Below are 25,675 nucleotides of genomic sequence, written 5' to 3'. Positions count from 1 at the left end.
TTTACGTTTCTTGCGGGAAAGGTGAGCAGAAAGGACTTAAGTTTGCTTCTAAAATCAATACATTTCTTTTAATTGAACTAAAAAAAGAACACATTTAGTGGGAAAATTGCCACTTTTCTTTAAATTGAATATAAAATTCTTCTAAAAATGTCCCGATTATTATTATTTTTTTTCTTCCCGGTTATATTGTGACTAAATTATCACGATTACGCATTCAATTAATAATCTTGATCTCGTATATTTGCAGAAAAACAATGGCAATATTACTTTATTTTTTTATTTTTTGTTGCCTTGAATGGAAACATCATGTGACTCTTCTCGTGTTGTAGCTGAACTGTGTGGAGAAGGCGTACAGAGGACAGCCGTGTGTTACCTGTGGCGACCAGTGCCCTGGATTTGCCCTGCACAGATGGAGGTATGACCATGTGTCACATGACCTGACACCACACAGTAACACGCAAAACTGTTCATATAATCACAGACATTTCAAACTTCCTCTGTGCATCTGGTTTACCATATGTTCCGGACTGTAAGTTTTCATGAAGTTTTCATCGTTGCGATTTATACTCCAGAGCGACTTATATGTGATATTATTTGTTATTTTCACGCAACTATTCACCATGTTCTCTAATCTGTTATTATTTTAAATTGCATTTCAAGATTCTTGTTCTTGGATTTGATCAAATAAATTTCCCCCACAAATGCGACTTATACTCCAGTGCGACTTATATATGTATTTTTTTCTCTCTCTATTATGCATTTTTTGTCTGGTGCGACTTATTCTTCGGTGCGACTTATAGTGCGGAAAATACGGTATGTTCGGTTTTCCACTAGTCGACAATTGAAATCATCGTTATCGTATTTTGATCATGTAAAAGTGCGTCTCACAGGTTTTTATGATTTCCACTGTTTACTGTATTTTGTGTGTTCATACCTGTTGTAAATGTAAGTGATAGTTTTACATCAATCGAGTCGCTGTTTGTGGAGAAAAGTCTGTTGAAGATGACAGGAAGTGATGTCACATGACTAGGGACGCTTGTTCCAGTCAAAGTTTAAGCATCATTTATACACACAAAAAACAACAACCTTTGACATTCGTAACATTAATTCAACAAAATAAAGCCGCTCTCATATATTTGTATTTGTCAAATTGTAAAAAAGTAACATTAGATGAGTGTTTCCTGGGTAATTTCCTAGTGTGATGTCATCAATTACAAACAGGAAGTGAAATTATGAACCTAAACAATGTGCTATTCGTGGGATATTTTTTTAAATTATTTTAGCAACATTTTAAATCTTAACTGCATTTTAGGTCAACAACAACTCGTCAAACCTGTCAGAGGCACTTTATAGAACCTTTATAAACCTTTTTAGAACAAAGGTACGTTAGGTCAATTTTTAAACAAAAATGCCAAAAAATAATAATCACTTTACTATTTTCATCAATAATACACTTTATTTTAACGCAGTTCTATAATATCGAGTTCTTCAACCACCATATTCCAACCTTTATTACCAACAGATAAAACAGAGGAATTGAGAGTGCAATAGAAATCTTCTTTTGACAGAAAAATAATGGCTGACTTGTTTCCAGATGGTGTCAAATTGACTTAAAGTTGTGCAGTACAAAAACGTCACCTTAATGTGAGACCGCACTGTCTTTTATTAGATCACAATCATCTGACTTTGATTGCGCCTCTTTACAACAGAAGTCACAGGATAAAAAAATAACCCGTTTTAGTCTTCTGCCTGTGTATGGATTGTGGGAGACACTTTACGTGATGTATTTACTAGTAATGTTGATTCATTGCAAACAACAAAGACTTGATTAAAGTATTAGCTCTATGTGTGTTGTGAAAATGTAGCTCCTGTTCAGTCGGAGTTAATGAGACTTAGTTTAAAGTCGGGATGTCACGCTCTCAACTTTTAGTGTTACAATTGTTGTGAGAAGGGAAATAAAATCATGTTTTAATGATTATTCAGGATTATTGAGACTGTGAAATCTTTAATTTTCTTCATTCCTGTGGTCTGACATGTTCTTTTTCTTCAAGTTTGTGACTGGCTTCACAAAATTGAACTCTCTGAAAGACAAAATAAAGCTAGATGTGACAAAAACAACCAGATAAAATAAAGTTATTTAGGTTTAGATCTATTTTCTGGGCTGTATGTTGAACAAGAAACGCTTAGTTTTGCTTCTAAAACTGTCCCGATTATTATTTTTTGGTTCTTACGATGATATTGTGACCAGAATAACCCTGATTATCGATTAACCAAATAATCTCGCCATCCCTAGTTTAGAGACTGTTAACATGCTCTAAACTGTTTAAGAAACCTAATGTTCAGTATAAATGCAGGTGCCGTCTGAATAATTCCCAAAAATATGGTCATCTTATCATCCTCCATCTGTCGGAGCTGGTTGGATAAAGTGAGACTCACGGCCGCCAGCGTTAAATGATCTCCTTATATTTAATTTAAGTAAAGATGTACCATATTACAAAGTGGAAGTAACTGGTTTAGATTTACATTTTTTTTCTTCCAGTTACTCAAGTCATAGGAGTGTGTGTGTGGTGCCCTTTAACGCGCACCTCAGAGTGAGTCTAATCAGTGGAATGTGAAGATGGTGGCCATATATTTGTCAGGCATTTGTGTTTTAATAGTTGAATAGCAAAGGGGGCGGGGCTTAACAGTGAGAACCCAGATACAGGAGCGACGGCCGCTTCAGGAATGCAGCCCCCAATTGTCTTCTGTGCAGGCCTACGATAAAAAGTCAAGCCGCTTTTACCATAAAAAAACCAAAACAAAACAAAAACTGCATTCAATGTTTGCAAAAAGTCAGATTCTTCGCCCGGTTTTGAGTCCAGCCTTTGGAGAAGAGACCGTAAATGTGTTTTTCCTGCACGTTTAGCACGCCTCTCTCTCGCGGAATGTGCTGGACTTGACGTGACCTTAAGGTTAGAGACGGGGAGAGGAACACATGCACACAGCTGGACACTTGGTGATGAGGCGTGGCTGTTTTGGTTTATTGTCCTGCCGGAAGGATGAGGACGGAGCATACACACAAGCCTTTCTCAAGACCTTCTGGAGCTAGTGTTGTTTTGGAGGAGTGCTAAATTAGTACCATATTTTCGCGCCTTTTTTCAAAGTTTTGGCCAGGGTGCGACTTATACTTACATTTATACTTATATACTTATACTTATACGACTTATATGTGATATTATTTGTTATTTTCACACTTGCAACCGCATTTCATACTCCGGTGCAACTTATATATGTTTTTTTCTTCTCTATTATTATTATAATTATTATTATTAGGCCCGAGCGCCACAAGCTGGCGAGAGGCCTATTAATCTCGTAAGGCCGTGCAAAGCACGGCTGCGAAAGTGCGCACATAGTGCGCACGAAATCGAGCGCGAGGCGCTCGCCCACTTCCAAACACTCACTAACGCACTCCTCCACTCACGCACGCCCCGTGCATACTAATTAGTAGTAGGAAAATGGAACATTACCGTTGTAAACGGGCGAAGCCCGTGCAAAAGTGCGCACTAAACGAGCACTTTACATTGGGATGGCGACCGCGGTCGTCATCCCCTCATAAAGCACTCATTTGCGCTAAGTAGCTCACGAATATGTTCCCCATATCTTGCATGCTCCGTGCATATAAGCATGTAATGCAAAAATTGAACATTATTACTGTATAGAGGGCCAAAAACACAAAGTGGGCGGAGCCCACTCAAAATTAACGAAAGTACCCGTCAGTGACCAGGGACCCACATAGTTTATGATATTTGAAAAATGGGAAACATTGTTTTTGCATCGGAATATTATTCTTTCTTTCTTTCTTTCTTCTTTCTTCTCGGGACCAGCCCCCCTATTTTTCACCCAGTGAACATTGACGAAAAGTCACAAAAATTTGCACCTCTAAAAATCGTGCCTCTCTACATTCTGGCTATTTCCCTTTTCTAAAATAAAAAAAAAAATGTGCGCGTCAGTGCCCCCAAATGTACCAAAAATGCATTGAGAGATGGGAAATGACCCAAAAAAAATCTGATCGTAGAATCATGAAATTTGGCGCAGAGGTAGATGGTGACAAGAGAAGTAAAAAATATTACTACGGCAACGCCGTCCGCCCAACCAAATGTCGGCCATATTGCTTCAAAAATGGCTAAACATGACTTTGGAGTTTTTCCAAACGTCGTACTTTTACGAACTCCTCCCAGGGCGTTGGCCCTAAAAAGCTGAAATTTGGTGAAAATGCTACTGAGGAGTGGGACATCAAAAGTTATTCAAATTACATTGATACCTGTCACGGTCTCTGTACTGTAGCAATAATTTCAGAAATCTCCCAAATTTTACATTTCTGCCGTTAGCGCAGATAAAGTCCGAATTGCGTCAAATTATAATCAGTTGTTAAACTCTTTGCCCTAAACCTACTTGAAGTGAAATAAATTAATTTAGAGCCACAGTGCCCCCTACAGATTTTATATGGAGGTTAAATGTTTAGTTTTGCGAAATTATATGAAATTTGACACACAACTCAATTTTGGCATACCCATCAAAAAAGTCAATGAGACCCATGTCATAATTGTTATGGCTTTGCCGTAGCGATGACCGAAACCTTCCATGTTATTCCAATGGGGAAATCGCCAGAACATGTTTACACTTTAGACTTTCACAAACTCCTCCCAGGGCTTTAGCCCTATTAACCTGAAATTTGGTGAGACTCATCTTCAGGGGTGGACCATCAAAAGTTATCCACATTTTTATTCAAAAAGTCACGGTGTCTGTGCGGCAAAGCCGCACATTTTGCCAAGAATTCAAAATAAAATTGCTTTTTGATGGTAAAACAAAGGGGAGAAGATGTGACAGTGTCACAGATTCAGCAGTAGGCGTAATAAATGGACAATTGGGGCGCGTTAGCGCCCCCTCCTCTTGCGGCGTGGCGGCGGCGTGGCGAGGGCCGATCATTGCCGCTTGCGGCTATATTTATTGTTATTATGCATTTTTTGGCTGGTGCGACTTATACTCCGGTGAGACTTATACTCCGGAAAATATGGTATATCAAGCATATTGTCTATAAAAGCGACAGAAATATCTTAATATCTGATATTTTCTGCCCTTTCGTGTTAATTTTTAAGGTACATCTATGTTTTGTGCTGGACTTTAATCTTTACAGGAACATTTTAGCACATTCTTGATGCATTATTAAAATATTGTCTGAATATTGTCATTGAGATAATGCAAAAATAATAATAAAGAGAGATACATTTTTGACCATATCACCCATGTGCATGTTTACATTTGATGTGGGTTTTTTTTGCACATTAACATGATCTTTTCAGGCTTTCTTCTCTATGACCGCATCTTACAAATGTCTTCAAATATATAGAAGATAATTATGCCTGTAAAAGGACAACTCCCAACCCAATATTTCCCTTTCTCTTCTCTGTCCCGCTCCACAAACGCATCGAGACATGTGCATGGCTGTTCCTTTGGCTGAATATATTAAGAAATGCGTCCGTCCCGTCACCCAGGCCTACCCAAACACCACCTCACCACTCTGGAGCTGACGTTGTTTAGCTTCAATCAGAGCTTTGTGTTCAAAAGTAATCCTGGGTGTGTGTGGTCGAGGAGACATTTCTGTGACTTCACGGTTGTTGCACAAGTGAACCAGCAGTGGAGAAAATCCTTTGGCTTAAGCAACTCGGTGCTCAGGGACAGCTTAGCAACAGGAGAAGGCTCTCCGGTGAATATTTCATGGCTGCCTTTGGCTCCATTGAGTTTGCCTGTGCTAATGGTGCTCATTACCAGACTTATTAACGCGCGAGTGTGAATGAGAGAACTTGAGCTTGTGGATCGGATGGACGCGGTCACCTTATACAGTAATGCTGCGGTACACATACACTTTCAGCTTACACCGGTCTTAACGTCAAGTTTACTAAAGGCCTGGTTAACCCGACGTGAATTGTCCTTATATTCTATACAGAGACTCTCCGGTTTTCCTTATCAATCGACCAATCATGCATTATTTGTATATTTGAATTGACACATGCGTTTTTTAGTTTGTGCTCTACTCATCCTGTTTAAGTGCTCGGCGTTCTTAAACTATATCTACTTTTAATCGAGCCCCATCAATAACACAACATTGTAAAGCTCAAAGTTTGCTCTCTATAATTGATTGAGACGTAGTGGTAGTGTTATCACAATGTTAACATTTCAAACTCGATTTCAATTGGCTTGATACAGATTTTTGTTTTCACAATAGTACTTTCGCTGTGTTGCCATCAGGGCTCTTATTAGTTCTAATTCATCATTCTAAAACTGTAAAAAAAAAAAAAAAAAAGAATAATTTTGTCTTGTTGTTTGTTTGTCTTTTTTTTTCATATCAATAGTTTCGACACTAGTTTTAGTATTAATTAGTATCGTATTTTTGATACCTTTGACAACCCTTGTGATAACATCAATTTATTTTCTATCAATTTATTTTCTATTTATTTTCCATACATTTATTTTAATTTATTTTCCATGAATTTATTTTCCATGAATTTATTTTCCTTTATTTTTTTTCCATTAATGTTTCTTTTTAAATTTAATTTTATTCAATTTATTTAATTTATTTAATTTATTTAATTTATTTAATTTATTTAATTTATTTAATTTATTTAATTTATTTAATTTATTTAATTTATTTAATTTATTTAATTTATTTAATCATATTCATTGTTCATATGCTTACCAATTGTCAGTGCCACTTTCACTATGGACTTGCACCAGAGGAGTGGGGGATTGTGTGGGCATTTGGAGCAAAACAACACCCAGTTGAGTTTTAACCCTGGCCTGAATGGCTCCATGACGCCTGTCCCCTCGGTAACCCTCCGTCATCTGCATAACACAAGCCGTCCCGTGCTATTCACTGTGTTAACAAGACCGCCGGCAGACAAATGCGTCAGAGCCCAGGCATTCGAATGGATCCTGGAAGGCCCACTCGGAGGTGAGAGGGGCAGAAGAATAGAGCAGCCACTGGTGGGCAGTCGCTCCACAAAACACTGAAACTGTTTACCCAGAGTGATGGCTGTGCCCGGGCGTGCGGCTGAGAGGTCGTCCCATTTATCAGCTACACAACATGTTAAAAAGGAGACGCCATTTGGTCCAAACAAACCTGTAAGAGGTGGAAAGCAACTAAATACAAAGGCTCACATTTTTGTAACAGAGTAGATGTTTTTAAGAGGAATTGAACTTTGTGGAGTAAATGTTTAAACGTGTAGTTGTGTTTGTAATTGAGTATAATTTGAGCCATGTAATTGTTGTTAGCTACATTTGTTTCTGCTCCTCTCGACACACATGATCACTGCATTGTGCTCTTAAACCGCTTTACTGTTCAATTAAGCAACTTTTTTACACAATACTGATCTAAAATGCATCTAAAATCGTGTTAAAAAGGTAACTAGTAACTTGTAATTTGAATAATATTTTAAATTTGTATGTTATACTGAAGTACACACTTATTCTAGCCAGTGTATTTCTAGCCATGCACTTTTACTCGAGTACATACCTTCAATACACTGTATTGAAAACGTTTGATATACGCATATTATAAACTCACATAACTGTATACAATATATGGCAAATATAATAGTATTTTTTCAGTACTGAGTATTTTTATACCTGCCCAAATTAGCATCTAGTTTACCGTATTTTTTGGACTCTAAGTCGCACCAGCCATAAAATGCATAATAGAGAAGTAAAAAACATAAGTCGCACTGGAGTATGAAATGCGCTTGCAAGTGTGAAAATATCAAATAATATCACATATATAAGTTGCTCCGGAGTATGAGTATAAGTATATAAGTATGAATATAAGTGGCACACCGGCCAAAACTATGAAAAAAGGTGCGACTTATAGACCAGAAAATACAGGTAGATATAGAGTTTTAGCATTGACTAGTAAATCAATCTATGTATTTAACATTTCCAGTTACAAATGAACACAGTACAAATAGTGGAACGATCATTACTTCTGGATTAAGGTGCAGAATGATTCACTCGTGTCGTGTTGTCGTGTTGTAAGCATGTAAGGTGCGTGTCACCCGATGCGGCGCGTGGCCTCTGCATCGGCCGGTGTCATGTGACCGACCGTGTGCTAGTGTTTCTCGTGGCATTTGCTGCTTTTTTGTAGTTTGTGTATCATTAGTGCTGCACAACTTGTCAAACGGCATATCCACTTTGTACACAGCCGCAGGTCGGGCCCACAGCCGCTATTGTGCTCGCTCCACTTTTTTTTTTGTGTCTGTCTTTTCTGTTGACACAATAGGAACTTAACTTGTAAACTGCATTTGTTGACACAATACAATCATTGCATTTTGAGATATATTGAGTATATATATTAGTATGAGGTACATTGAAATCCAAACAGTCAAAGTTAAGGTCCTCCAAATGCAGTGTTAATGTGATGCTATTTGTATTGTGATGTGTGATTGTTTTTGGAAGTATTTTATTAGTCATTTTACTTCATTTGTAGAAACTTTAATATAAAAAAGCAGAATGGCCAGCAGGAGGCAGTCACGTCCACCTGATTGTAAGCAGTTTCCTCGTGTTATTTTGTGCAGCATTTCTGTATCCAGCTTTTTTCACTCATCAAAGAAGCTTTTTGTTGATAGTCTTGGATGCACTTGTCTTTTTTGCAGTTTGTAAAGTAATTAAAGTAAAGTAAAATAAAGTAAAGCGTATTCAAAGAAATGTAAAGGTGCATTATGGAACTTTTTGTCGCAGGGCTTGTCCGCCTGATGTTGTTTTGCCTGGATATGTTCCGCAGTATTGTATTGAACCTATATTACTTGCAGGATGATTGATACGTTTATTAACATCCTGCGGAACATTCCAGGCAAAGCAATAATTAATCAATTTATCTATCAATCTATTTATCTATCAATCTGTCTATCTATCTATCTATCTATCTATTTCAAACCTGCACACATAGTTCACATAACATAACATCTCCATGGAGACAATCGGGGTGTAGACCTTCCTCCAAAAAGTTAAAAAGTAGTGCACCTTTAATATGTATCTGATTTAAAATGTTATATATAATAAGCAAAAAGTATTTATTCAACAGATATTTGGGTAAAGCCTTTTCAGCCATTGTCCAAGTGTTTTCTCCTGCAAAGCTGTTTTTTTTTTTCCAGCCTGGTGTTTCTTTAGTAAAATATTTTTAGCTAAGGTTGACTGGTTGTCAAGGCGATGGCTGCGCTGTGTTTACAGTTTCCCTGACAGAAGTCGTGATGCCAGCTGGAGTACACTTTGGAGTTATAGGACCTCGTAACTTTGTCTGTGTTTAAGAACTGTGCAACCAGAAATAAAACACTTTAATGTTTAACTTGTAGTGCGTTCTATGACAAAGTTAGCATTGTGTATTGAAGTTAGTGATGGATGAAATGTAAGCGTAATTCCAGTGAACATAATACATGCATAATTACTTCTGTAGAGTTCTTTTGCTATCTCTGTTACAACTGTTCTGAAATCTAATTTCAAGGGTAATTTATGTATGTTTTCCACGAACAAATTAAATTCATTTGATTCATTTCACGGATAAGAATCTTATTTTAATGATTTTTCTCTCTTAAAACCCTCCTGTGGCCTGCAGCTTGAGCACCGGCAGAGATGTTATCACTGTTTCATATACAAAGCAGTGATAATGTCTCTGAGCTGTGGTGTAACATTGCGCGTCCCTTAGTGTTCCTGGGGTCTGTTTATCGTTGACGTGACGATGACCATGAGGATGACAGAAGCACAAAGTCCAGAGGCGCTTAAGTCAAATGAGCTGATCTGTGAATCAAAAGGCCAGTGTTTTCATGTCAGGGGTCAGCTTTAACTAATCCTGAGTCCAGGGCATTTCCCACACAGCGGCACTAGCTCACTGTGATTAAGAGCGTACATGTAACACTAATGGACAATATAGTGTTTTTATCTCTCATCTTCTAAAGCCCTTTTATCTCCTTTCTCTTCAGGCATATTAGGGCTTCAATAGATGAAAGAAAAAATGCTCATCACGCAAATCTGACAGAAAAAAGTAGCACGTTTTCTCTTAATCATTCCGGATTGATCATTTGAAGAAGCTATCATGATTTTCTTTTCTTTTTTCCCCCTTTTCCTTGCCTTTTTATTCCACTACCAATGATTTACCGTTTTAAAACTTTCAAACTCAATTTTGAAACTAAGAAATGAGCTCAATACTCTGATTTCGACACTAAGAAATGAGCTCAACACTCTGATTTTGAAACTAAGAAATAAGCTCAATACTCAGATTTCGACACCACAGTGATAAAAAAAAACAACACTATTTTTGAAGCGTGAAATGCCATTTTCAAGACAAAATAATTGTTCTCAATGTCAGGATCTTTCTAAAACTGTTGAGGAAAGGTCACATTTTGTTTTGTTACTAGTTTATGTGTCATGTTTATTCCCCATGTTTAGTCCTGACTCTGGCACCAGCAGGAGGCCGGTCCATGTTTAGTCCTGACTCTGGCACCAGCAGGAGGCCGGTCCATGTTTAGTCCTGACTCTGGGCACCAGCAGGAGGACGGTCCATGTTTAGTCCTGACTCTGGCACCAGCAGGAGGCCGGTCCATGTTTAGTCCTGACTCTGGCACCAGCAGGAGGCCGGTCCCTGAGGTCCATGTCACATTTTGTTTTGTTACTAGTTTATGTGTCGATTAGTATCTGATTTTTGACACTTTTGACAACCCTAATTGGTTGGCGATTAAAAAAAGCCCCACAGTCTTACATTGTGGTGTCTTACTTTGAGGCTACTACACCATTTTTTCTGCTGCCATTCTTTGCGAACCGTTTAATCCTGGTGGAGACTTGCGTTTTCTTCTAGTCCTGTTTCGCACCGGCCTAGTCCAGGTTGAATTCCGGCTTCACTTCCAGCCAGGTTTAGTGCTTAGACCTCGACTCAATTCAGGTCCACATCCACAGTCTCCTCTTTCACATACCTCCGTCTCCTTTCTCCCCGCTCGACATCAAAGTCTGGCGCTATTTACTGCGGGTTCGGGGCGTAATTAGTATCTCGTTTGGATTCTGACGAGGCCCCGTCCCATCCGCCCTTTTATTTATCAGAGTTTATTTATCCACCCGCTCGAACCGAACCGCCTCGTCCTCATTAAGGCCCCTTTAATCTCCTCCGAGTAGAGAGTAATTGACTTGTAATGAAGCACATTGCAGATAGATGTGAATAGTTTGCCTGCAGCTCTGAGATGGGAGCGTCCCGCCTGATTTTTGACGGCCCGTTTTCCCTCGCATCTGGTTCAGGTGATCCGCCTCTGGGAGTTCTCTGTTTGTTTATCCTCTGATGTGTTTCGAGGCCTGTACAAGCGGCTTTTGAGCCACATCTGTCCCGGGACATTCATAGCTGGGATCTGGTCTAAGCCACTTGTTGGATATAAATAAGATAAAGTTGCATTATTTTACTATTTCTAATGGAAAGAGATACATAAAAGCTGTGAAGCAATAATGCTGCCTAAATGATCATCTTAAAAATGGCAGCAAATTGTATTATGCCAGAGAAAATATATTTTGTATGTTGTTATTTTTTCCCCCCGAATTTTAACATTTCATTAAAACGATATTGAACGTTTATTTCAATTTGTGGGCATTGATATAGATGGATTTTAAATATGGTTATCTATTTCAGCAATTATCAATCATTGGCCGTGGCAGCAAGTCAAATATTGGTATCAGCGGGAAAAAACACACCCAAAGTAATTCAAAGAAGATGCATCAAACCCACAATAAAAAACATAAAACATGTGCACAGCCAAATGTTTTATTATAGCTTTGAACATCTTGAAGAAAACTGTTCCAGATTTATAAAAACTGTAACGCAGATTCCCCATGTTTAGTCCTGACTCTGGGCACCAGCAGGAGGCCGGTCCATGTTTAATCCTGACTCTGGCACCAGCAGGAGGCCGGTCCATGTTTAATCCTGACTCTGGCACCAGCAGGAGGCCGGTCCATGTTTAGTCCTGACTCTGGCACCAGCAGGAGGCCGGTCCATGTTTAGTCCTGACTCTGGGCACCAGCAGGAGGCCGGTCCATGTTTAGTCCTGACTCTGGCACCAGCAGGAGGCCGGTCCATGTTTAGTCCTGACTCTGGCACCAGCAGGAGGCCGGTCCATGTTTAGTCCTGACTCTGGCACCAGCAGGAGGCCGGTCCATGTTTAGTCCTGACTCTGGGCACCAGCAGGAGGCCGGTCCATATTAAGTCCTGACTCTGGCACTAGCAGGAGACCGGTCCATGTTTAGTCCTGACTCTGGGAACCAGCAGGAGGCCGGTCCATGTTTAGTCCTGACTCTGGCACCAGCAGGAGGCCGGTCCATGTTTAGTCCTGACTCTGGCACCAGCAGGAGGCCGGTCCCTGAGGTCCTCAGAGTCCGAGATGGTTCATATGGCACTAACATGTCCAAGATGTACTTTGGTGCTAGGCCATGGAGAGACAGAGCTGCTTTAAAGTCTATTCTCTGAGCCACAGGGGGCAGTGCAGAGACCTGAGAACAGGACTAATGTGATGGTACTTCCTGGTTCTAGTCAGGACCCGAGCAGCAGCGTTCTGGATGTACTGCAGCTGTTTTACAGCTCGTTTGGAGAGGCCAGTGAGCAGGCCGTTACAGTAGTCTAATCTACTGGAGACAAGTCTCTGCAAGTCGGGTTTAGACACTATACCATTCATTTTGATGTTTTAGTTAGTAAAAAGCAGCTGATGTTATTGCGTTGATGTGGTTGTTAAAGTTCAAGTCGTAGATTTCAAACTTGATTTGTAGGTTTTAGAGAGATGGAGAAGGTGACTGCAGACATTTTTTTCTGAATTTGCTGGGATGAATGCAGTTTCTTCTAAAGAGCATATGGAGCTTTGTTTCTATTTAATAAACACTTAATTTGTTTGTAATTTAGATGCTAACACTACTGTATTTGTGTTCTTGTGGTGGACATGTGGGAGATGAGGGCTGACAGCAGGACAATATGTTGTATCCACTTGTGGGACGTCCCAAAGCAGGTGCAGACTGGGCTCACCTCTGCACGTGCCCACCCATGTTTGGCTTGGTGTGAATAGCCTCAGTTCTTACAATATAATATTCAATGGCTTGACATTCGAGCCAGAAAGCGTGCCTCCTTTTTCGGTCGGATGTTTAGTCCGGGAAGCACAGTTACGAGGCGATGCGGCACCCAAAGAGCATTTTTGTTAAAATTGGAAACCAGGAAGTGCACCGTTAACATGCTTGCTGTCGCTAGCTTTACCGTAATGGCAAAACTCGCTCCGGTCTCTGAAAGTTGGAAGTGAAAAGTACTTATAAACTCGTCGTGGTGAATAACTACAATGCTCAGAGTGCGTGAGAATGTGAGGAATATGTTAGTGCCGCTGTAAAGAGTTTAGAATGTACTAGTTTTGTTTTTCACAATGTTTAAGACAATAATTGGAAACCAGGAAGTGCACCGTTAAGATGCTTGTTGTCGTTAGCTTTACCGTCATGGCAAAACTCGCTCCGGTCTCTGAAAGTTGGAAGTGAAAAGTACTTATAAACTCGTCGTGGTGAATAACTACGAAGCTCAGAGTACGTGAGAAAGTGAGGAATAACTTTGGACCGCTGTAAAGAGTTTAGAATGTACTAGCTCTGTTTTACGAGACAATATAAATCAAGTACAAACTGTGACTAAACCATTTCTGTACAATCACAATTACTAATACGTTTTTGACATGGTTTGTATGTGAAAAAGCTGTGGGAACATGTCCTTGTAAAGCTGCAGTTACGCACAGAAGGATCAGAGTGATGTATACAGTGTATTTATAGCTCAAAGACAATACGGCCTGCTCTGATTAATGGTATGAGGTGGCAGAAGGGAGGGCCGTGACTTTGCTAAACCAACTCCATAGACTCAGCAAAACCTGCAGTAGAAGCTTTTTAATATTTATTACACAGGAAGACAGCTTTCCGCATGTTTCTCCCCAGCTTGAAGTGATATGTTCTTGAAGGTGTCTTTTCTGGTGAAGGGTCCACCAGCTGCATGTCCCCACAGAGTTTAGGGGCGCAAACAAATCAAAAAACGCAATTTGAGTTCATCACAAAGACTGAACTTACTTAGATTATATGAATGTCCTCTGCAAAAACAAATGTCCAGTCTTTTTGGAGGAAAGTATAGCTGTAGTTTTGAGTGACCCCTGCAAAACATGTTTTCAATAGTAGAGGAAATACTTTGTTACGATGAAGTACATGTTTTTTGCATACATATTTGATATCTATTGAAGAGTGAAATGTGGTGATCTTAATACAGAATTCTCCTGATATATATACATATTTTTAAAATGCTTTTTGAGACTTTTATGAATATATATTTTTCTTTGCTCAATGCCAGGACTTGAACTCAAAACCTTTACGCAGGAAGTCATCGTGAATGTGCTAAAAATAACCCCCCAAACCATAGATAAAGCACATTTTTACTTTTCAGTTCAGATTTTAAAAAAGTTAGTGGAGTAGAAAGTACAGATACCTTCTCTAGTAAAAGTAAAAAGTATCCACTGTAAATAAAGTTAAAAACTGTGCAGCCATAATAGGGACATTGTTCTGTTATTCCTGGGATGTTCCACAGAGTAGCATTAAAGTTATCGCCATGGAGAGAAGCAGGTAATGCCGCCATGGCCAAGTTACGTGTCAGATCTGTGGATTGGCTACCGCGCTCACAGCAAGAATGGATGTTTCCCATGGTATTTCTGCGCAATACAAGATTAATCATTGCATGATAGATTAATGCCCTACTGTGAAATATTCCGGGGGTATTGGCAGTGGGTTTAGTCGTTTTTGAAGTTCATAACAGACGCTCAGCACCCGTAGAAGCGACTCGTTACATCAGAAGTGAAAGTCCGGGTTGTTTTCACTCGCACTTTGAAGTCCTCCTGAATTCGTCTGTTTTGCATTAATTTACATTTTAGGATTTCAATATTTTAGCTAATAAAATGCACGTAGGACTTTTTTTATTTTTCTCACCAGAAACTCTTATATTTGCAATGAAGTGTAGCTGTTTCATCACCATGTGCATTTAGCATTCGCCCTCCGTTGCTTCCCGTGGCATTAGTAGAATGTTAAACTCCGTGGCCTTGTTTTCTTATCGTTTTCTACCGTCTAAACGAATTACCAGTTTCAAGCATTGATAAAAGAACTATTTATTCAGTCTGTTGCTTCGCTATAACAACATGTCAGTTGAAATTTTAAATCTAGGCCACATAAATAGTAAATAGTAGAGTTTTGAGTTGATGTTGGTCCAAGAATTCACAATATCAACCTCTAAATGTATGTCATCCCCACAATGATTCATTTAATTATTATTGTTTTTAATAGATGTTTTTTTCTCTCTGTATCTTTGTATAATCTGCAACAGTAAATTAAACTAAAATATTAACAAGATGCGTTTAGAACACTGTTGACTTTTGGCTTCGCACAATCGATTATAGTACAATTTTGATTCATAATTCTGTAGAAAATCATCCCTAGCGACTTTACGGCTGCACATTTCAGACTTTACCTCTCACAATACATGATTCTCCAACACGTCTTTGCCGTTACCGTGGTGCCATTTGTCTTTCTTGTGCATTGAAGCTCGACTCTGGCAAGACTGACAGCAGATATGATGCTTTCTCTAATGAGATTTTTTCTTTCCCTTTTTGTCTCACGAGAGAAGCATTGCAAAAGCCCTGGACCGTGAACAGAGAAGCCGGACCCTGATGGTGGGGAGGGTGGAGAGGCCCCTGACTCCATGCCACACACCGGTAGTTTGGGTTGCCTTAAACACACACACACGCACACACGCAGCACACGCACACACACACACACACGCACACACACACGCACACACACGCAGCACACGCACACACATGCAGCACACGCACACACACACACACACACACGCACACACACACACACACACGCACGCACACACGCAGCACACGCACACACACACACACACACACGCACACGCAGCACACACACTCACACACACATGCAGCACACGCACACACACACACGCACACACGCACACGCAGCACACACACACACACACGCAGCACACGCACACACACACACACACACACGCACACACACACACACACACACGCAGCACACGCACACACACACACGCACACGCACACACACGCACACGCAGCACACACACACACACACGCAGCACACGCACACACACACACACACGCACACATACACACACATGCACACACACACACACACGCACACACACACACGCAGCACACGCACACACACACACACACACGCAGCACACACACACACACACGCACACACACACATGCACACACACACACACGCACACACACGCACGCACACACACACACACACACACACACGCACACACGCAGCACACACACACACACGCACATGCACAAACAGACACACACGCACACATAGCTGCTAATCTGAAATAAAATGTTTACAACTCTGATTAATATTTGGTGTGTACTTGACATCTGTTGAAAACCAGATAAACAACAGGAACACATTTATCACTGATACAGACTTTAGAACCTCAAGCCACGTGTCGACCGGTTCACTTTTGAGCGGCTCAGGACTGCCCAAAGGTCTCCCCACTGTCCTGACTGAACCGTACCGTACACACTGTTGATCGCCTTCCTTTCCTTTGTCAGATTTTTGCCAGAGAAAAGCATCCAATCTCTTCCCCTGCTGTTAACCAACAAGCGAAATTTGTGCCATCAAATGAAACTGAAAATAAACGGACAAATACGACACAAAAAAAAAACCCGCAAAGAAACACCTTTTGTCCGTTGTGCTGCCCGTGTTCGCCAATCACTGCCAATGGAATAAAAAATTACGTCAGTTCATAACCTCCATTGTGCGTTTAAAATACTTCATAAATATCCAAAGAGAAGCAGCTGTATTGGGCTCATTTGTCTGTCTGTTAACCCAGTCTGAGTAGCCCCCCCGTCAGCCCCTGCCTTCACAATGACAAACGACATCTATAATGAGCTCGCTGATAACCTTTTTACGCAGCCTTTTAGCCTCAAACCAGAAACACAATGGGACGCCTGTCAATGGGAAAAGCATGCTCATTGGCATTAAGCTCTGTTGTGGTTGTGGTTGTCATTGACGAGACTTGGACCGGGGACGTCAATGGGACACATCATCCATATTTCGTTGATGCTTTTTGAGTTTTGTTTGAAGGAGAATGCATCTACAGATTTTGAGGGTTTTAGATTAGGACTTATAAAAAGTTATTAGTCCAATGATGTCGAGGCTTCGCGCAGACCGATGATGCACCTGGATAGAACTGCTCATTATTGTAGGTTATTGCCAGAGAACCTGAGCTAATGGGGAACAGCAAATGGAAAATCTGTCTGGAGAATCTGTTGAATGAAAGGAAGTGAGGCTATAAAATGGTAAGAGCCCATCAGGACCTTATAGTCTTGTCCCTGCCGGAGTAGGATCTTCGACTCAAGTGGTCGTGCTGTAACTGCGTGACTTCCTGTCTACTTTTCCCCTGATAAAGCCAGACATTAAGCACTTGTAACAACTTGACGTCAAAAGCACTGAAGCGCAGCCAGGGATTTCCTTTGTCAGTGTGGGGGTGATGGACCTGCTGTTTGTCCCGGTCTGTCCGTGTTAAGTTGGAATACAGATGATGTTCTGCGTGTGCTGTCAGATCACGTCCAATGGGACAAGTGGCTTGGCCCGCTCTCCTGATGCATGACATCTGCTCAGCACAAGGGAACATCTCGTCTCCTCTGACTGAAGGCGTTTCGCCATGGTCTGCTTTTCTCTCCGAGCGAATCTTTGAAGAATCTTTGAAGAGCTTTATCTTCATTGTTACAAGCCTTTGTGAAAATTCTTTGTATTACAATTTACCGTATTTTCCGGACTATAAGTCACACGGGAGTATATGACAAACATGTATGTATGCATGCACAAAAAAAAAAACATGTACATAAGTTGCACTGGAGTATGAAATGCGGTTGCAAGTGTGAAAATAACAAATAATATCACATATAAGTTGAGTATAAGTATAAATATAAGTATAAGTGGCACCCCGGCCAAAACTATGAAAAAAGATGAAAAAAATACGGTATACGGACACAACAACGATCTGCTAGTGTCTTTACATTCAAATACACTGCAAAAGGTGTTCCACATTATTTGTCATTAGAAATGTCTTGAAGCATTAAAGGCACAGTATGTAGCCTTTTAGCAAAAAATTATTTTGGATAGTTTTATTGCACTAAAAAATGATTTAATCTACTTGGCCGTAAGGAGCCTTCTTCTGCTGGTTTCCATGGAAAACATTGTTCCTTTAGCTATAATATTCCACAGTACGGCATAAAACTGATCTATCTACATGGAGAATGTCCCAGAGTATGATTTTAACTTTCCATTTCCACGGAATTATGCAGATAATCTTCGATCATGAGAACTTTACAAACTGTGCCTTCAAGTTAATAAATCAAAATTATGCAAATCAAGCTGTGCAGAGGAAATAGTTTTTTTTGCCGTGCAGATTTTTTGGGATATTTAAATGCCAGCACAAATTACAGAGTGAAGGGTTGTTAACCGGGCGGGTGCCTTTCTATTCTCTACTTTATTTCCCCTTCTTAAAGCCCCCCCATTGTCCTCTTTAAACCCAGCGTGCATTATGCATTAGGCCAACAGTGTATCATAGCACATGCACATAAAATATGCACGAGCCCCGACGCGATCCCCCGCCTCACGCTTCAGCTTCTACCCCCAATACTCATCATTTTGTGCCGTCTGATTGGGTTAGCAACTGGGATCAAGCCGTTGTTCTGGTTCACTGGCATCTTCGGCTAAGACAAAAAGATCGCCGGTAGACGGTGGCGACGGCAAAAATACACGATGAAGGAGTGACAAACGTGTGGAGGCGCACAAAGGTTAGGGTTTCAAGATGAATCAAAAAGACTCAACGTTAAAAACAAAAAGGCCGAGCTCATCAAACAGATGGAGAGACTCTTCTGGGGCCCGTCAATAAAAGCAATATGCAGTGATTGATTGTGTCACGCTGCATCGTCCCCGGAGACCTGAGTTCATTTTTGTGTGTGTGTGTGTGTGTGTGTTGAGGTCTCAGCTGTTAACAAAAGCCGTTTTTGCGTAACCCTCCAGCGATGGCTTTTTGTGCGCTTCTACAATAGCGTCAGATCTCTGCGCGCTCCTCCGCCCAGTTCTCGAGATTCGGGGCCTCGTTATAGCTCTCGGGCGCTCCGGAGATCGCCCAGCGGGGTTTGAATAAGATCTGAGAGCCCGAGCATGTGTCCACGGTGTAATTTAGGGACGTTTCTTTCCAAGCGTTTTAGCGGGAGCGGAGCCAGTGTTATGATTGGTGTGTGAGGGATTGTGGTCGAACTAAAGAAAGCAATGGAAGACATATTTAAACTGAAAGGGGATGAGAAGTGGAGAGGACATGTTAAAAATATGATGGAACTTTAAGATACTTTTAAGAATCTGGTAGAAATGTTCCATAAAAACGTTACTATTTCACTTTTATTATGTTTAAGTACTGAATTATTGGGTTGTTGTGTGACTAAATATTAAAAAAGAGTAATAATAGTAATAATCATAATCACAATCACCTTTATATATTGTTTTTTAGGGTAACTCAAAGGAGAAAACAGACAAAACTCGACTTGATTACCGTATATAAGTCGCACCTTTTTACATAGTTTGGCCGGGGTGCGACTTATACTTATATTTATACTTATATACTTATACTCCGAAGCGACTTATATGTGATATTGTTATTTTCACACTTGCAACCGCATTTCATACTCCAGTGCGACTTATATATGTTTTTTTCTTCTCTTTTATGCATTTTTTGGCAACTTATACTCCGGTGCGACTTATAGTCCGGAAAATACGGTAGATTATATCGTAAAACCAGCTCTATGTGACAAATCAGCCCATTGTGTCATTGTGTCATCATCTAAGTTTAAAACATCTCATCAATTGCAAACCCAGAATAAAACTTCCACATTTTACTGTACGGACTCCACCTCATGACCTCATCTCACATTAATAATATCATCATTTCCATTTCACTGAGGTTGCATGTTATTCCTCCCATTTTCTTGTCTTTAATGACTAATATCTATATCTGTGAAATGGCCTCCTCCTGATAATGGTTGTTTGGTCAGCAGGCTCTGTGGTGAACCGTAAACCATGACTGTATCTACACTGCTAGTTTCCACTCACTAATCTCACTCGCTAATACTGTCTTTTCATTTAAGCTTTGATTCCAACCATTCAGGGACTGCATCGTTTAAAATGTCCATTCTTTATATTTTAAAGGGAGTGGGACAGCGTTCTTGTTCCTGTGTAAAAAAAACAATGTTGTTGTCAAAAAATGTTCAGGTTTTTTGTGCTGAACATTCCCAAAAGGCGATGAAAAAGTGCTCAACAAAAATAGTGAAAAGGTATTTACAATATTTATAGGTATGCTTAATCAATCGCGGGCTCTTTACCATCTCCGTCACAAGCTCTGGCACATACACTGGTCCTCTTATTTACAAAGGCCCCGCCCACAAGTCAATGGACTCACAAAATGCAAGCGTTCCACTAAAAAAATAGTTATTTACGATGATAAAATGATTTTGTGCACAAACTCGGAGTTGAGCTGCTGCTCCTCCATGCTGAGGTGGCTCGGGCATCTGTTCTGGAGGGTCTCCTGGAAGAGCCCGGGAAAGAGCTGGAAGTGTGGGTGCTCAGACCACTGCCCCCGAAACCCGGCCCAGGAGAAAGCCGACAAAAACGGATGGATTTTGTGCACCAACCCGATTCTTTTAGTCGCTCATATCCTTGGTTACAAACATCTTCCACACAAACTCCCACATTGTGACAAGCCCTAAGCCGATAATATTATTCTGTCACTGAACGAAGTGTTTTTTAAATGCAGGTTAAGAATGATTTGTAGCTGAATGTTTCATCGCTCAGTGGGTCGGTGGCAAATAGTCATCCGCAACATTAATTACTCTGCCATGGAAATCGCTGTCCTGATGTTCCTCGAGTTATCCATCATTCTCGGTGAAGACGGCTTTAACCGAACTATGGCTACGCTTAAGCTCAGTTTAAAAAAAAAGACGAGCTGGTTTGTGCCTCGTTAGTGTGATTGACAGTTCCGACGGACGCTGCTTATTACTGGGGTCTGGAGGCGGAGCGCTGAGTAAGTGACGCGACGGCGAGCTGTGAAAGTGAGGAAGTGCCAGTCCCCCAAGGTTTACGGCACTTTAAAGGAGAAGCAGTGAGAAAAGGAGGGGGAGACAGGTTGTGCCACTGTCGGTGCGTTTACGGCAGGAAGTTCAGATTGAGTGTTTTAGAGATGCAAGTATCTAATTATGTCGAAACAAATATATTAGGAGCAAACAGCCACAATGGTAAATGTAATGTAAAGGCCAGTGATGCTTTTTCAATCAATCAATCAAAAAAATGAAATTAAAAAGTATGGTCAATTTATTAAATATAGCACCCTACAAAATAACATTCATACCGTCTATAGGTTTGAAATGGTTTAAAGGAGACATGTAACATTTTTGCTGGTATTTAGTTTTAACTATAACATATATACATGTCACAATTTTACATTTTGTTCATTGCACACCACAAAATGTATCTAAAATGGCTCAGCAATAGAAATGGTTCATTTAACTTTGCCCTAGTGGCATTTCACCCCAACAAGCAGCAGATTTTAAATGATGTGCTTTTAATATGTCCAAAAATAATAATGAATAAATAAATATAATATTAATAATGATAAAATATAAATAATAATAATAACATATAAATAATAATAACAATAACAATAATAATATAAATAATGATAATAAAATATAAATAATGATAATGAATTTAAAAACATTTTTTAAACTTTACATGTATATTATATATATTTATATATATATATATATATATATATATATATATATATATAATTTTTGTATAAATCCAAATAAGTAGTTGAGAGGGAGTTGAGAAGAATACCGAATTACACAAAACAAATAGTGAGGGAACACTGTTAAAAACTCCTAAAAGTCCAGTTTACATAATACTCTCCCCAGAGCTGTTTTAATGTCATAAACTGCAGAAGAAACACGATCATCTGGACACTCTTAAAGATGTGGGAGAAATTGAGAATGTGTGAACTGCTGTGGTGCGTTTGTGTGACTGTGTTAACGCAAACTTCATGACTGTGGACGCTTGAGTGAAACTGCTATCTGCTGTGAAACCCAACATTGGCCCTAAGTGCTGGGATTTGCCTCAAGAGCTCATAAGCACTTTGCTCACTGTTGGAGGACGCAATGCGTGCGGGTTCAAGCTGTTCGGTCGACGTCTACTGGCCAAATATGTTGTACAGTTCGGCTTCTGTACCTCGCATTATTATGTTCCTTATGTTCCTGTCTCTCTTGTAAAGTTTGCGTGACAAATTGGATCAAAAATGTTTCATGTTGAACAATATTGATGCACAAACTTTCACACTTGAATTAGATTTTGGAAATTAAGGTATTATCAGATAAACATGGACTAAGCAGGTGCAATTTAGAACTAAACTAAACAAGGACCAATCTAGGACTAAACCAAATTCAAACGATAAATAAGAAACTGATCTTAAAGTTCCTCTGATACGTTGGACGACTATTTTTTATTAAAAAACTGTTAATGTTTTTTATTTTATTTTTTACAAATTTTACCCCACTTTGGCAATGTTTTGGGTTTACAATTTTACTTCCTGAAATTAAGACACCACACAAGGAACTGTTGACTGTTACCTAGCAACCATGTTGTACACTGGGCCAACACTAATGTCAGAGTTATTATGATTTGACAAATACAAATACCGTATATGAGGATACGTTTATTTTGTTGAATCAATGTTTAAAGTGTTAATTAATGTGTAAATTGGGCCAAAACGTCCTTTCTACTGTAAGTTTTAGAACTCTGCTCTACTTCCTATACATTTTTCATATTTTTCAACTTTTCTTAAGAAACATCTGCTTGAATGGTGCAAAACTAGCATTTACATTTGTAGGTATTATCCCACCAAATAAAGTCAAAATGAGAAAATGATTTCAATAAAGAAAAAAGTCCGACGCACTTTACCGTAAGTAATTTGCACTAAACAAGGTTTGATTTGTGTCTCAAATGTACTTTTAAAGTGTCACAAAATCCACCAAATATCTCTAGAAGTCCCTTTACCACACTTGGTATTGGATTTTTCAGTATTTAAAAACAGCACCAGCGCTTCAACTTCTCGCTCAGCCTTTGCTCCGACTCTGTTTGCATGAGTATGTCAGCAGGGTTACCCAATATGCAGCAGATAACACTTAAGTTTGCCAAAAGGCTCGCTGCCAGACCACGAGAAGAGGAACGAGCACAAATCCTCCTCTCTACCGCTCTCCCGTGCAGCCACACTACTTTTGTTTCGCCCCGAGAAACAAAGAACGAAATACTTCAAGATGTCTTCTCCGTCTCTGTGATGTTGAACCGCTGTTTTGTCCGTAAAAAAAGAAACGATACTCTGCAAACTCCTCTCGTCTCCCGTGACATCGCAGCCCTGACACAAAGTTATGCAAATGAGAAAAGACGGCTCAAGTAGTCGGGGAAATCCGCTGGAATATTGTCAAAGTCACAAGACATTCTGAATCATGTTGCAGTGACATGTGACGACGGGTGTGACTTTGGAAAAATGTGTGTCCATAATTGATTTTAAAAATAATGGCGACATCTGTATGTATATGGGCCTATTTGATATTAGGGATGTCAAGATATTAGGTTAATCGAGTATTCAGGTCACAATATAATCATGAGAATAATAATTGTGATCGTTTTAGAAGCTATTTAGCTTTTTCTTAATGAAATCTATAGTAAAAAAAAGTTACTTTGTTATTCAGAAAGTTTGATTTCATAAAGTTAAGCACAAAGTTGAGGAAAATAAATGTGTTAGACAATGGAAATTAAAGAAAATATAAGATTTCACTGCTGTTTTTTTGCGATGATCTCTGTAAACGCGAATAAAGAGAGTTTCAGGATACAATTGTGCTAACGTGGTGCTAATGAATGTAGCAAACGGGCATGAAGTTGCAGAGAACACCATTCATAACAGACAGAAAATAAATAAAATATTCCACGGTGATATTTGATCTAAATGCGCTAAAAATTCAAGAAGGTAAAATGCTAAATTTGACCTCATTTTGCAGCGATGAAAGCGTTTCCATTCTTTCCCTCTTGATTGCCCTGTTGGGGATTGCTCCATGCATTAAAGAAAAATTGCAAGTGATAAATATTCCCAAATGATGTCTCAGAAGAAAGCGGGTCACAGAGATTTACTGCAATTGAAGATGCAACATTGTGCTATCATCTAAAGGAATATCCTCAGATGTGATTCTGGCTTTACACCGTGTTCTTCCCGGTGACCTCGTTAGATGATGACTGTGACTGATAACTCGATTAGTTCCCTGACACCATTGGACGTGCAGACGCTCTCCTCCGTCTCCGTCTGGCCACTGCCGCTCCTGGAGTTAACGCTGACAAATGAGCTGCTTTTCCCCAAAAAAGCATTAGCTCAGCCGTTTAGAAAATGACTGGGACTATTGTGCGGTCAATTGTGGAGTTTTGTTGTTTGGGAGTGTGACCAGTTGTTCCCGTCACAGCAGGGGCATCGTCAGAGAGATTCAAAATGTAAAATAGTGCTATTCCTTTTTCTGATTGTTAATAATGGTCAGTTTTCTTGGTTTTACGTGACAATCTTCTGCTCAGCTGCTCAAAATGTCAACCTTTGTCTCGCGGTAGTTTTACGGCTTTGTTTGTCGCCACTATCAAGTGTAAAGAATTGATCTTCAATCATTTTATGTATTTAAGGCACTTGTTAAAGACCCACAAAGACAGATAAATAAATCAACAAGCAAATACACAAATACATTTCCCCATTAAAACTCTTAGAAATGACATAATATGATATAGCATAAACAACAGAACCAGTAATTGTGTTTAAAGTAGAGAATCAAAAATCAATATTTAGATATTTTTGTTGTTTTGAGTGTTTGCAAAAATGTAATAAACGTGTAATAAATGTTTATTTTTTGTAGTTAAAAATGCTACAAAATGGCTGATTAAAAATGAAAAATAAGCGTATAAGGTCATATTTCTGCACTTTTGTGATTGATTTTGCAGATGTTATTTTACAGAATTATGCCTCAACTAATACCTTTAAAGATGTGTTTTATCACATTTCTGTTGGATTGACGTAATATTGTCTGGATAACGTTAACGTTATTAACATTTTTGTCAATAACGCTAACACCTAGTTTGAAGTGGTGTCGTCAAGACATGTCCAAATGTCAAAGATTCAGTTTTGAAATCCTCATGGACATGGGAAATCCAACTCACTATATGAACTATACTGAAAATGATCAAAACCGTTTAAATAAGATGTTGATGCTTTTACGGGTTATGACATTTTAAAAAGTAAAGATATTAAACAAATAACAGTCATGATGAACCAATGCATTAACTGACATATTCTAAAACTATTCAGGAAGGTCTTTTTAGTCCTTGTATGTTGTTTTCTTGTTTTGTATCTTGTTTTGATGCTAGTTTT

General features: G+C 39.5%; 1 protein-coding gene across 1 annotated transcript in view; it reads left to right on the top strand.

The window, feature by feature from the left end:
• The first annotated feature begins 373 nt into the window (after positions 1–373).
• The window catches only part of prickle2b (prickle homolog 2b), a 77,797-nt gene continuing 52,495 nt past the window's right edge, over positions 374–25,675 (top strand). The window contains exon 1 of the mRNA XM_072451666.1: positions 374–415. The gene's annotated coding sequence lies outside the window, so the exon portion shown is untranslated. The remainder of the gene's footprint in view (positions 416–25,675) is intronic.

This window comes from Eucyclogobius newberryi, unplaced genomic scaffold (assembly GCF_026437365.1).
Source record: "Eucyclogobius newberryi isolate DKJ021-1_F unplaced genomic scaffold, fEucNew1.0.hap1 SCAF_19, whole genome shotgun sequence".
Lineage (NCBI taxonomy): Eukaryota > Metazoa > Chordata > Actinopteri > Gobiiformes > Gobiidae > Eucyclogobius > Eucyclogobius newberryi.
Note: the sequence above shows the minus strand (reverse complement) of the source record. Positions and strands in the feature narration are given on the sequence as shown.